At 35.9% G+C, this 13,820-nt stretch overlaps 1 protein-coding gene across 3 annotated transcripts in view; it reads left to right on the top strand.

Moving 5' to 3' along the window:
• Gria4 (glutamate ionotropic receptor AMPA type subunit 4) overlaps nucleotides 1–13,820 on the top strand; it is a 368,088-nt gene that overhangs the window by 123,027 nt on the left and 231,241 nt on the right. The window lies entirely within an intron of this gene.

Consider the following 13,820-nt stretch of genomic DNA (forward strand, 5'->3'; position numbering starts at 1 on the left):
CCTCATGGGGCCACAAACACATTCATCTCCTTCAGCTCCTTCTCTCTAACTCCTCCATTGGAAACCCCTTGATCAGATCAATGGTTAGCTGTGAGCATCTGCCTCTGAATATGACAGACTCTGGCAGACCTCTAAAACACAGCTATATCAGGCTCCTGTCAACATGCACTTCCTGATATCCACTTCAGCATCTACCTTTGGTGACTATAGATGGGATGAATACCCAGGTGGAATGGTCTCCAGATGGCCCCTCCTTCAGTTTCTGTCCCACACTTTGTCTCCATATTTGCTCCCTTGAGTATTTTCTTACTCCTTCTAAGAAGGACCAAACACCCACACTGATCTTCCTTCTTCATGAGCTTCATGTGGTCTGTGATTTGAATCTTGGGTACTTCGAGCTTCTGAGCTAAAATCCAATTATCAGTGAGTGAATACCATGTATGTTCATTTGTGATTTGGTTACTTCACTCCAGATGATATTTTCTAGTTCCATGCATTTACTAAATAATTTCTTGAATTCATTGCTTTTGATAGCTGAGTAGTAATCCATTGTGTAAATGTACCACATTTTTTGTATTCATTCCTCTGCTGGAAGACATCTGGGTTCTTTATAGCTTCTGGCTATTATAAATAAGGCTGCTATGAACATAGTAGAGCATATGTCCTTGTTATATGTTGGAGAATCTTCTGGGTATATGCCCCATAGTGATATAGCTGAGTCCTCAGGTAATGCTATGTCTAATTTTCTGAGGAACCATCAGACTGATTTCCAAAGTGATTGCACCATCTTGCAATCTCATCAACAATGGAGGAGTGTTCCTCTTTCTCCATATCCTTGCCAGCATCTACTATCACCTGAGATTTTGATCCTAGCCACTCTTACTGGTGTGAGGTAGAATCTCAATGTTGTTTTCATTTGCATTTCCCTGATGACTAAGGATGCTGAACATTTTTTTAGATCCTTCTCGGCCATTGAGTTTCCTCAGTTGAGAATTCTTTGTTTAGCCCTGTACCACATTTTTAGTAGGGCTATTTGGTTGTCTGGAGTCTAACTTCTTGAGTTCTTTCTATATATTGGATATTAGCCCTGTATCAGATGTAGGATTGGTAAAGATCTTTTCCCAATCTGTTTGTTGCCGTTTTGTCCTATTGCCAGTGTCCTTTGCCTTACAGAAACTTTGCAATTTTATGAAGTCCCATTTGTCAATTTTTGATCTTAAAGCATAAGCCATTGGTGTTCTGTTCAGGAATTTTTCCCCTGTGCCCAAGTATTCAAGGTTCTTCCCCACTTTCTGTTCTATTAATTTCAGTGTATCTGGTTTTATATGAAGGTCCTTTATCCACTTGGACTTGAGCTTTGTACAAGGAGATAAGAATGGATCGATTTACATTCTTCTACATGTTGTTCTCCAGTTGAACCAGCACCATTTGTTGAAAATGCTGTCCTTTTTCCGCTGGACAGTTTTAGCTCCTTTGTCAAAGATCAAGTGACCATAGGTGTGTGGGTTCATTTCTGGGTCTTCAATTCTGTTCCATTGATCTTCCTGCCTGTCTCTGTACCAATACCATGCTGTTTTTATCATTTTTGCTCTGTAGTACAGCTTGAGGTCAAGGAGGGTGATTCCTCCAGAAGTTCTTTTATTGTTGGGAACAGTTGTTGCTATCCTGGGTTTTATCTTATTCCAAATGAATTTGAGAATTTCCCTTTCTAACTTGGTGAAGAATTGAGTTGGGATTTTAATGGGAAGTGCATTGAATCTGTAGATTGCTTTCTGCAAGATGGCCATTTTTACTATATTAATCCTGCCAATCCATGAGCCTGGGGGAATCTTTCCATCTTCTGAGATCTTCTTTGATTTCTTTCTTCAGAGACTTAAAGTCCGTATCATATAGATCTTTAACTTGCTTGATTACATTCACATCAAGGTATTTTATATTATTTGTGACTATTGTGAAGGGTATCATTTGCCTAATTTCTTTCTCAGCCTGTTATCTTTCATGTAGAGGAAGGCTACTGATTTGTTTGAGTTGATTGTATAACCAGCCACTTTCCTGAAGTTGTTTATCAGGTTTAAGAATTCTCTGGTGGAAGTTTTGAGGTCACTTAAATATACTATTGTATCATCTGCAAATGGTGATATTTTGACTTCTTCCTTTACTATTTGTATCCCTTTCACTTCTTTTTGTTGTCTAATTGCTCTGGCTAGGACTTCCAGTACTATATTGAATAGGTAGGGAGAGAGTGGGCAGCCTTGTCTAGTCCCTGATCTTAGTGAGATTGCTTCAAGTTTCTCTCCATTTTAGTTTGATGCTGGCTACTGGTTTACTGTACATTGCTTTTACTATGTTTAGGTATGGGCCTTGAATTCCTGATATTTCCAAGACTTTTACCATGAAGGGATGTTGAATTTTGTCAAATGCTTTCTCAGCATCTAATGAGATGGTCATGTTTTTTTTTTTTTTTTGAGTTTGTTTACATATTGGATTACATTGATGGATTTCCAAATATTGAACCATCCCTGCATTCCTGGGATAAATCCTACTTGATCGTGATGGATGATTGTTTTGATGTGCTCTTGGATTCGGTTTGTAAGAATTTTATTGAGTATTTTTGCATTGATATTCATAAGGGAGATTGGTCTGAAGTTCTCTTTCTTTGTTGGGTCTTTGTGAAGTTTAAGTATGAGCATGATTGTAGCTTCATAGAATGAATTGGGTAGTGTTCCTTCTGTTTCTATTTTGTGGAATAGTTTGAAGAGAATTGGTATTAGGTCTTCCTTGAAGGTCTGATAGAATTCTGTATTAAAATTATCTGGTCCTGGTCTTTTTTTGAATGGGGGACTTTCAGTGACTGCTGCTATTTCTTTAGGGGTTATGGGACTGTTTTATCTGCTCCTGATTTGACTTTGGTACCTGGCATCTGTCTAGAAAGTTGTCCATTTCATCCATGTTTTCCAGTTTTGTTGAGTATAAGCTTTTGTAGTAGGATCTGATGTTTTTTTTTAATTTCCTCAGTTTCTGTTGCTATGGCTCCCTTTTTGGTTCTGATTTTATTAATTTGGATACTATCTCTGTGCCCTCAGGTTAGTCTGGCTAAGGATTTGCCTATCTTGTTGATTTTCTCAAAGAACCAGCTTCTAGTTATGTTGATATTTTTGTATAGTTCTTTCTGTTTCTATTTGGTTGATTTCAGCCCTGAGTTTGGTTATTTCCTGCCATCTACTCCTCTTGGGTGTATTTGCTTCTTTTTGTTCTAGAGCTTTCAGGTATGTTGTCAAGTTGTTAGTGTATGCTCTCTCCAGTTTCTTTTTGTAGACACTTAGAGCTATGAGTTTTCCTCTTAGCACTGCTTTCATTGTGTTCCATAATTTTGGTATGACAAGCATTCATTTTCATTAAATTCTAAATCTTTAATTTCTTTCTTTATTTCTTCCTTGACCAAGTCATCATTGAGAAGAGCATTGTTCAGTTTCCACGTGTATGTGGTCTAATTTTAATAAGACAGAGGTGTTTTACTTTGCAACTCAGGCTAGCCTCAAGCTTGTAATAGACCTGCCTCAGCTTCATTAGTGCTATTATTGCAGTTTTGTGTGTTTATGTATGTGTGTGCATGTATATGTTTATATACCAGATGCCCAAATCATGTCTCCATATTCAAACCAAGATGTTATAATGTGTCCTTTCATGTGAAAGCATTTGATTAATACTTCTAGAATCTATTAAACAGTTTTGAATGTGATTTCAGTAAGAAATGGAAATGAAGCCACTAATCTCCCATACAATATTTCAATATTTCAAGCCAGTCATCTGGATTACCCAACATATGCTTGTGGTCGTTTAAATAACATACCAACAACAGCAACTTTATAAAGCTTCAGAAGCAACTCATGGATCTCTAAAAGAAAACCCTCAGATGTGAATCTGCAGAAAGTTTATAGCATTTGAACTGATGATCTTTCATGCTCTGAAATTCCCTCTTTTAATTTCATCCAAGTTTCGTGTCCTGCTCTCATTTTTAAATGATTTCTTCCCATAATCCTATAGTCAAACATGAGTATTTTTGAACATTCTTTGTGAATCTCATATCTCCCTTCATAATCACTTCTTCCCAAAGCTGAACATTGAATCTATTTTTTCTCATGTGCTACTTACTCTCCCTTGCTTCTCATTCTTATATGCAGTTACCTGCTTGAAACTTAACACGTTAAATTCCACATATGTACAACAGAACCCATGGTTTTATGAAACTATACTTGTCCTATACTGATCAAAAAAAAAGCTATCACCTAAGGTCATGTGATTGCTGCCCTGCTTGCCATCCATTCATGCAAAATGATCATGGTGTGACCATTCCAGTTGTCCACCGTATTCATTCACCCTATCAATAATCCACTGAATTCTATCTAACTCCCAGAAACACAATCTCTACACTCTGTGCCAATTTCATTTTCCCAGGTTACCCTTGTATTAATCTTTCTTTATGTGATATACTGTCCTACTTATTGGGTCCTCTGTCTTTAGTCATTACTTTTTGACTCCAGTTACATGGAGACATGTCAAGCCCATCCTGTGACTAACACTTCCCTTCTTTATTTCATAATGTTCTTTGTCTAATTCTGTAGTTTCATCATGTCTTTGGGGCATGGAATCACATATTTGTCTTGTCTCCTAGTCTTTGAGTCACTTATTAGTGAAAATTCTATACTGCCTGGATTTTATTCAAAAAGTTTCCCAGAGATGGAAATAATCCAGGCAGTAAATAACCATTTGATCGATTAAAAAAAAAGTGTGTCTGGAGTCAAAGCCACTTATAATACATTCAATACAATTCATTCTCTGGCAAGGCATTCATTCCACCACAGGAAGAAAAACTGATAGAAATTCTTCTCACCACTTTATGAGTGTTTCCCACAACCAAGATATCATCATCAATACTTTGAAAAATGAAAACATTGCTTTTTCATGTTCAAAGACTCCCAAAGCTTTGTCTTCTAAACCTTGTGGCCCAGACCCTAAGAGAGAAATGCCATGTTCTACATTGCTAATTCTGAATCAGGTTGCCTGGAATTCTTAAAGGTTTTATTCATTCCTTCATTTGGCCACACTTTTCAGCTGTAGGTTCTATTCATGCTTATGTTGCTGTAAGTACAAAAATTTTTTAAAGAATAAGTAATTAAGCCTTTTTAATGGTAGAAAACTGTTCTTTAATATTTTTGGTAATCTTTATGAACTAGATAGGAAGAAGGGAAAAAATAAAATGTTAGCTTTTTTATAATCTATCGCCTTTCATAAACGAGTAGTAACTAAGGCTTTTTTCCTTAATTTGTTAATACTAATAACATTAATACTTATAATAGTAATTATCAATGAAAAAATATACACAATAGCCCTATGCAACATACAAATATCTTTATAATAGAAAGTGTAAATTTACTCTTTAGCTTAAAATTTATTTGTTAAAATTTGAATTTATTGTTATTAGCACAGAGAACTATTGATATTCTTGTGTAATTTTACATACATGTATATTATTATACCTTGCCTTTTCCCCATCTCCCATAAACATATCTTCTCTCTTCTATACATAGTTAAAATTAGATTCTAAACATTGCTAATCTTTAGTTTTTTCCTACTTATCCCAAATCATTTTAAAATCACTAGAGCTACAAAAATTATTCATTGTTTCAGAATTTTAAAGGTGATAACAAATTGTGAGTTCACAAAGCCATCAAAGAGAAAGAATGTATCAAGCTCTTGGATTTCTATCCACATTGTTATGGACACCAATTTAAAGGGTAAATTAAAAAATGAGCACAAGACATCTACTGTGTTGCCAGCAACAATTTCACACCAGGGAAGGAATAGAACATGTACAGCATCATATAATGCTATCAATTATTTATTGTTTATTTTATTTACTCTTTTCTAATTGTTTGCTTTTTAATTTTTTCTTTTTTTAATTAATCATTCTATTCATTTACACCTCAAATGATATCGCCCTTCCTGGTTACCCTTCCACAAATCCTCCATCCCATATCTTCCTTCTCCCCCTCCACTTTGCATCTATGAGGATGCTCCCCACCCACCACCCACTCCAGCCTCACTACTCCAGCATCCGCCCTACTCTGGGGGATCAAACTTCCATAGGACCGAGGGTCTCCCCTCCCATTGATGTCAGACAAGATTTTCCTCTGGTACATATTTATTTGGAGCCATGGATCCCTCCCTGTACACTCCTGGGTTGATGTACTAATCCCTCAGAACACTAGGTCTTCCAGCCAGTCCACACTGTTCTTCCTATGGGAATGCAATCCTCCTTTGCTCCTCTAGTTATTCCGCCAGCTCCCACACTGGGGTCCCCAAGCTCAGTCTGATTGTTGGATCTAAGCACCCACATCTGCATTGGTCAAATGCAGGCAAAAACCTCCCAAGGAATACCCACACCAGGCTCCTGTCAGCAAGTTCCTATTGGCAACAGCAACAGTGTCTGCAGGCTGGATGGATCCCCAGAGAAGGCAGTCCCCAAATGGCCCTTTAGTCTGTGCTCCATTTTTGTTTTTGTGCCTGCCTTTACTTTGGACAGAACTTTAGCCAAAATGTGCAGCGAAGGGGAGATAGAACCTGTAGAGACCACCTACAGTAGATAGGCATGACCCTCAGTCAAGGGATGGGGCCACCTACCCATCTCAAAGTATTTTATTTATATTTCAAGTGTTATCCCCCTTCTCAGTTTCCCCTCCAAAAACCCCCATCCCATCCCTCTCCCCCATGCTTCTATAATGGTGCTACCCCACCCACCCACTCCTACCTCATCAGCTTAGCATTCCCCCACACTGGGGCATTGACCCTCCAGTGGACCAAGGACCTCCTCTCACATTGATGCCAAATAAGGCATCTACTACATACTACATATGGAGCTGGAACATGGGTCCAATCATGTGTACTCTTTGGTTGGTGATTTAGTTCCTGGGAGCTCTGGGGAGGTCTGATTCATTGATACTGTTATACTTTCTATGGGGTTGCAAATCTCTTCAGTTCCTTCAGCCTTCCCCTAGCTCCTCCATTGGTATCCCCATGCTCAATCCGATGATTGGCTGTGAGCATCTGCATCTGTATTAGTTAGCAGAGCTAACCAATGCTATCAATTTTAAGCTATTGTAAGAACTGTTATTTTTAGTGTAAAGACTTTTATCATAGGTAAATGAGAATAATATGAGGTGATCTGGCATAATCATAGCAATGAAGAAAATGTCACAGGGACTCAGCCTATACAAAGGCCTAAATTCTAGTCTAGAATCAGTTAGACTGTGGCCCAGATCAAGCTCATGTGCAGATTCTCTCACTCTCATGGTCATGGGATTATAAACATACTGTAGCCTCTGTTATTAGCTTACTTGCTTCTCCTCAGGCAGCTTACTAATCTCTTCCCCATAAATGATTGATTTAATACATTCTATTTCTTGTAGGTAAGATAAATATAATTCCCTCTCTGATATTAATAGGCAGCACATTTTGTTTTATTGTACATCATGGTTGAAGAGAAACTTAACTGTTTGGCATGTAATATCTAATCATAATAGTATTAAGAAAGCCAGCAAGTACCAAAATTACCAATATTGTGCAAATATAATACTGATGAAACAATAAAGGAGAATGCTGAAGTATGACATATAACATTATATTCTTTTTGATAGTATGGTCATTTATTCATTCACTTCCTGTTTCAGAAAATACATCACTCAGGATGTAAAGTCAGACAGAAACACATGCCTGTTAAGTACCTATACACATAAAATAAATCTGTTTTTTTATTGGAGAAATACTTTCATAGCATGGTAACTTTCCCTTAAAATTAATTTATCTTTAGACAACAAGTAACTGGTAAAGAAGAAAAAGAAACAAGTGTTTCAGCTCTGTAAGGGAGGCTTAATGAATACATACATAATACACTGGACAAGGAGCTGACAAAAAGATAACAGTGGATTTCTAAAGGTTTCGATGCCAGTGACAAGAGAATGCATAGCAAAAGTCTTTATTCTTGGTTTCTAGTTAACAGCTTTTTGCTTGCTTTGCGGTCTACATGGGAAAAACAAGAAATAGATGCACTGAAAATTTTAGTATATTATTCAACTTTTGTATAAGTTTTCTGCTAAAATTTATGGTATGTTTTTCTAAAAGCCCCTGAGCAAAGATTCATACGTTATCACCACATATATACCACACAAAACACAACAAAGCAATTGAAAGAAATAAGTAAAAAGTGTACTATGGAGCATTTTTTTCTGCCCAGTAGGCTTCTGTTAAGTTAACACTGAGAGAGATCTATGAAAACTGAAGCAATTATTTAAACTATATATAAGGTAGTGTCAAATTGCCGAAGAGTCCTGTTGATAGAAATGTGTGAAAGAGGATACAAAGAGATTAAGTTGACTAAACACATGTATAACCGTTACACTGGAAAGGGAGAACATGAATTACTAGAGTTACATGCCCTAGATTCAAACACTCAGCACATCCAGACCTATAAAAACTCATGATCAGGAAAAAACCTTGCAGCCTACTTCCAGCTTCATTTTACCATGTTCTACAACTAATACATGTAGGGTATTTGACAAGAGGGTCTTACCATATATTTCTGCTAAGGAGCCAATAGTAACTGTGACATCCTATTCAAGATTTCTGAGGTCTCTTTAGATAACAATAGATATATGCAGACTTTTCTTCTCACTTGTTATTATATAATGATCCCAATCTTAATAGATTATAGCAATTTCAATGATTTTCTTCACTTATATAGTTCATGCAAGATATAATCTCTGTACTATAGATGTTTGGGTAGAGCAATTAAATAATAGTACTTAACAATTGCTTAATAATTAGCAATGTTATTTTTTCTGATGTAGGAGTTGGAACTTAGCTAAGACTGAGGAAGAGGAGTTTGGTTCTTTTCTCTGTAGACTTTTCATATAACCCAGGATTTCAGATTGATCAGAAGAAAGACTAAAGTTCTAAGTGTTGAGGTGGTAAAGTATTGTAAAAAGAGTTGGTGTGACAAGCAATCTGAAGTAATTCACTATGTCACAGAAGCTGTGAAAACCAAAGACAAATAGACCTTCAGAAAAAGTGATGGATTTGAAGTAGATGGTACAGTTTTTGGGCAGGGCATGAATATATGCACATAGAATATAGCTTTAGTCAGTGTCAGGTTCAAAGGAAACTCCATTTCTTCAAATTCTGATGCTTAGACAAATGCCAGCATTCTGCAGTTACTTGTGGAGCTCGTTCCTCCTACTAAAACAAAGCATTTCCTTTATCAGTGGTAAAAGGGCCAATGGCTGCCTCCTGTTCCTATTAGTATAACTAAAAGCAAGCTAACCTTCAAGCTTTTTCAGTATCACAAGCACTTAGAAGAGTTACACATTCCAGAGTCCCTGCTAGCTCTTTTCAACTCTTCCCACCTCCTGCCATGCAAAACTTCTCTAGCTCACAGGCTACATTTTTTTTTCTTAAAACCCTATTGCTTTGGCTATGTTTCCTCTTGATCCTCTGTTATGCTCTGTCATTTGCCCACACTTCTTTGTTTTTTTTTCTCTCCCCTGACCCTTATCTATATCTCCATTTCACTCCTTCTTTTACCAATGCCAAGTCTAGTAGCTGGCATGTTCAGTCTAGTATTTTCTCTCTTGCTTCTCTGGACTCTTCCAGATGCCTCTGGCTGTTCTCTCCTTGAAATATACATTAAAAACCTTTTTAGCCATACCATGAAGAATTCGTATGATCAGTTTTTACAGTCAGTATTGTAACAAAAATATTTGAGAAGTAACTTATAAGAGAAAGCATTTTCCATTTAAAGATCAGGTATCTGCAGTGGGGAAAGCATGAAGGCTCACATTGCACAAACACTTACAAAGCAAACTAAAAAGGAAGACAATCTGGACAATAAAACAATCCCAGACAATCCCAGCCTGCCTGCAGTGACCCACTTTCTCCATCATGGAGCTGTCTTCTAAAAGTTCTATAATATTCCCAAAGTGCACCAGCATCTGAGGACCAAGTGTTTAAACACATAAGTCTCTGAGGAACATTTCATATTCAATTGATAACATGATATTTAAAGCCCAGACTTAAACAATGTCATCTGTTTTGAGAAAAGTGGCGAGTATAAGGTGGAAAATGTGAAAGTGTACCAAATTTAAAGGAACAGGTGTTAAGACATGCCCAGTAGACAAAAGAAGACCATAGCTGTGGTGTTAGAAAGCAAGACAGGGGAAACATTTGAAAACCACATCTAATGTGTGAAAAATATGTCAGAGAATTCCAGCAAACTAGAAATTTAAAAAATAAATGTTTTGAGGTGAAGCTAATGAGATTTAGGTGATGAGAAACCATTGGAGATAGATGAATTAGAAACTATGTGAAAAGTCCCACAAAAGAGGAGGCTGTGCATTTAGTGAGGTCACAGAAGGAACAAAGTGCAGAAGTTCTTCACTCTAATAAAGCCGAATCACGAACACATTTAGAAAAGGAGAAAGATAGGAACTGTATGGGAAGAAGAAACTGCCTTCTTTTGGTCCACACTGCTGATGGCATGCCAAATTCAATACAAGTTTTCTAATTTGCAACCCACTGAGCTAAGACCATATCATTTTACTTAAATATATGAGGCTGCAATTCATCACAAATTATACCATAATGTCATTTAGTTTATTATCTGGAATATGCATGTGGAATGAAATTGGGCAACTGCCTGATGAGAAGATACATTTAATCCACTCACACCATCAGGTCTAAAGTGAATGGATTATCACAGTGTTTATGTTCTTGGCTAATTTACATAATACATATTGTCTCATTAGTGAAGCAAAATATAGACTAAGCACTGAAACTTATGATTGCATTATTTCCTTTAAAACCTCATTTTAATTAGTGTTTGCGTCACAAAATTTCTGTCACCATGGTACTATTATGTCTACTCAGAGACTATGCATTATTTATTGTTTATTAATTTATATAAAAACTGAATTCCGTTTCTCCTACACTGAGAAAATATTTTTATTAGGCTTAGTTTATTCTATTAAATTATGCTGCACTTATATGCTCTTATATGTTCTGTTTGGATACTTATTTGGATTCTAAGCAACAAGTAGATGGGTATGGAAGATAACCAAGGAAATTTTGATTTAGTGTTTCAGTAATGAAATTTATAATAAATATGGAAATTACTAGGCTATTGACTTTGATTCTATTTGACCAAACATTGTATTGTTCAGGGTTACATGAGAGTAATAACATTGAACATTTGACTGACAGCCAATTGTTACATACTGGAGACACAATAAACTTCACCTGCCAAGCCAGGGCTCTAGAATAAAACAAGGGGATAATGTTCAAAAGAATAACACTATAAACAGAAATTTGCAAATGTATGCTGATGGTAGAAATCATCCAGAAACAGTGTTAATTGGTGTGTATTGAGAATGCTTTGAAAGTAAATGTAATAGAAGCAGAATGGCAGTTAGCTATGAAAAACATTCAGATGATCATAATGCAAATGAATGGAGGCACATATATATGATTAACATGAAGAAGTTATTAAATTTATTGAGGACTAGTAAAATAAATGGAAATAATCTAAATTATATGATGGATATCAGGAATTAGCAGTAGAGTGGCTTGGTGCATAATGACTTAGGCTTAACATTCTGTTTACTGCCAAAAACTTTTTGCAAAGGGTGTTTATACTTTGCATGGATGAAGGTAGGAGTGTTCCTTGATTTGTGTGTGTGTGTGTGTGTGTGTGTAGGATAGAGGGACAATAGGAGAAGGGCTCTAGCATTGTGCATCCATGCTAGCTCACCAGTGGTTCTGATGCAGCACCAGTCCCTCTGGGGAACACTTGGAGTTCCTCAAGAAATATTATGAGAAAAATACTGTTTCTACTTTTTCCTGAATAATTTCTAAAGCCTGCATGTAGGTTCAGTAGCAAAATGGAAGCTGAAGCTGAAGGGTTGGATTCTAAAGCTAATCACTAGTACCATGACTTGTATCATAAATTATGTAAATTAGGCCATAATATAAACATATTTATTTTCACTAGAGTAAAATGTAACTTATTTCAACCATGGATTGGGAATGAAGTTCAGCAGTAGAATACATGCTTAACCTGGATTAAAATCTGGTCAGTATACAAAAGCAAAATTAAACAAACAAAATAAGTGAATTGAGTTATGCCTTTAATTAAGCAAAGACTGAAAGTCAGCCTCAAACTTGTGTAAAAAAACAGAGTACATGTGGAAATTAATTATGCCCTGGCTGAAGCATTCACATAACTGAATGCAGAGTGTTGCAGGGATATCTATAAGGTTAGCACATGATCTATAACATGAGTTACTAAATCACTGGAGTCATGGAAATTGAACTGCATGGAAACTCAAGATGTCATTGTTTTTATTCTGACAGCTATATATGTTACAAGAAAATTACAACTAGTCACTTGGTCAGTGCATGCTTTTGAGAATGGCCAGGGTGTTCTAGGAGTTCATTGTAGCTCCTGAAAGAGTACAGACTTAGAGATACATGATCTTCTTCACTGGATTTCTTTACAAACTGCTATAGTAGCTATCAAAATGGTATCTACTATGTAACAGCTGAACATGGTGTGTGTTGGCTTAAGATCAACTGATGTATTTTATTTTCTAGAACTCTTATTCTGTAATTTAGTAATGGAACTGTTTAAACTATTGTCATGCATAGAACCTGATATCTTAAAATATGTTGGGTTTTGCTTCATGTATCTTTATTGAATAGTAGGTTTATATACTTTTGTTGAACTTTTGCATTTTAGATTTTATCATTTACGCCAATGAGACAAAATAATATGTCTAAAATAGTCAGGCTAAGCAGTGACACTGTTAGGATCTAAACTTACTTACAAGGTCTTGATTTTCTCCTTATATCTCCATGTAAATTCTATCTTGGAACTTTTCAACTAAACATAGTTTTTGGTCCTTTATTAAACCTACTGTTTTTAAAAATATCCCATGTGTGCTATGTAAAGTTCATCAATGTTTAGCTATTTTCTGCTAATTTTATACTCTTATAATAACATTTATACTGGATTTCCAATTTTAAGAGACAAAACAAACAGAAATAAAAGATATGTCTCTAGATTTTAGTAAAATTTATTTCACTATATACCACACGTACTGAAATCTCAGAAATTGTACAATATTAATTTATAGTACACATTTCAAGAACTTTTAGCATTTTATTAAAATTTTCATTACTTACTGATGCTAGAACAATAACAAAGCATTTGCTGCTCTTGCAGAGGACCCACATTGAGCTCACAGTACCCACATAGCATCAAGAGCTATAGTTAGAGGATCTGAATCCCTCTTCTGGCCCTTGTGAGCACCACACACACACATAGTACAAGCACAAATGCAAGAAAATACTCATATACACAAGAAAACATAAATATTTTAATTCTTCATTTCTTAGTAAACTAAAACTGTATGAATACCTGTAAATTATCCATTATTCTTGAATTTCTTAATGAATTTAGCACAATTAAAAATATTAACTAAGAACCCAAAATGTAAATATATTCTAGCGTTAAAAACTACTCTGCCTTGAGATATAAACCAAGTAGAAATAAGACTTTACAATATAAGAATTTACAATACAGTTTTGTTTTACTGTGTAAACAAAGATACAAACACAGAGCAGCTACAGATAGACACACACACTCAGAGAGAGAGAGAGAGAGAGAGAGGGAGAGAGAGAGAGAGAGAGAGAGAGAGAGAGAGAGAAGATTG

This window comes from Grammomys surdaster, unplaced genomic scaffold, assembly GCF_004785775.1.
Source record: "Grammomys surdaster isolate TR1022 unplaced genomic scaffold, NIH_TR_1.0 206, whole genome shotgun sequence".
Lineage (NCBI taxonomy): Eukaryota > Metazoa > Chordata > Mammalia > Rodentia > Muridae > Grammomys > Grammomys surdaster.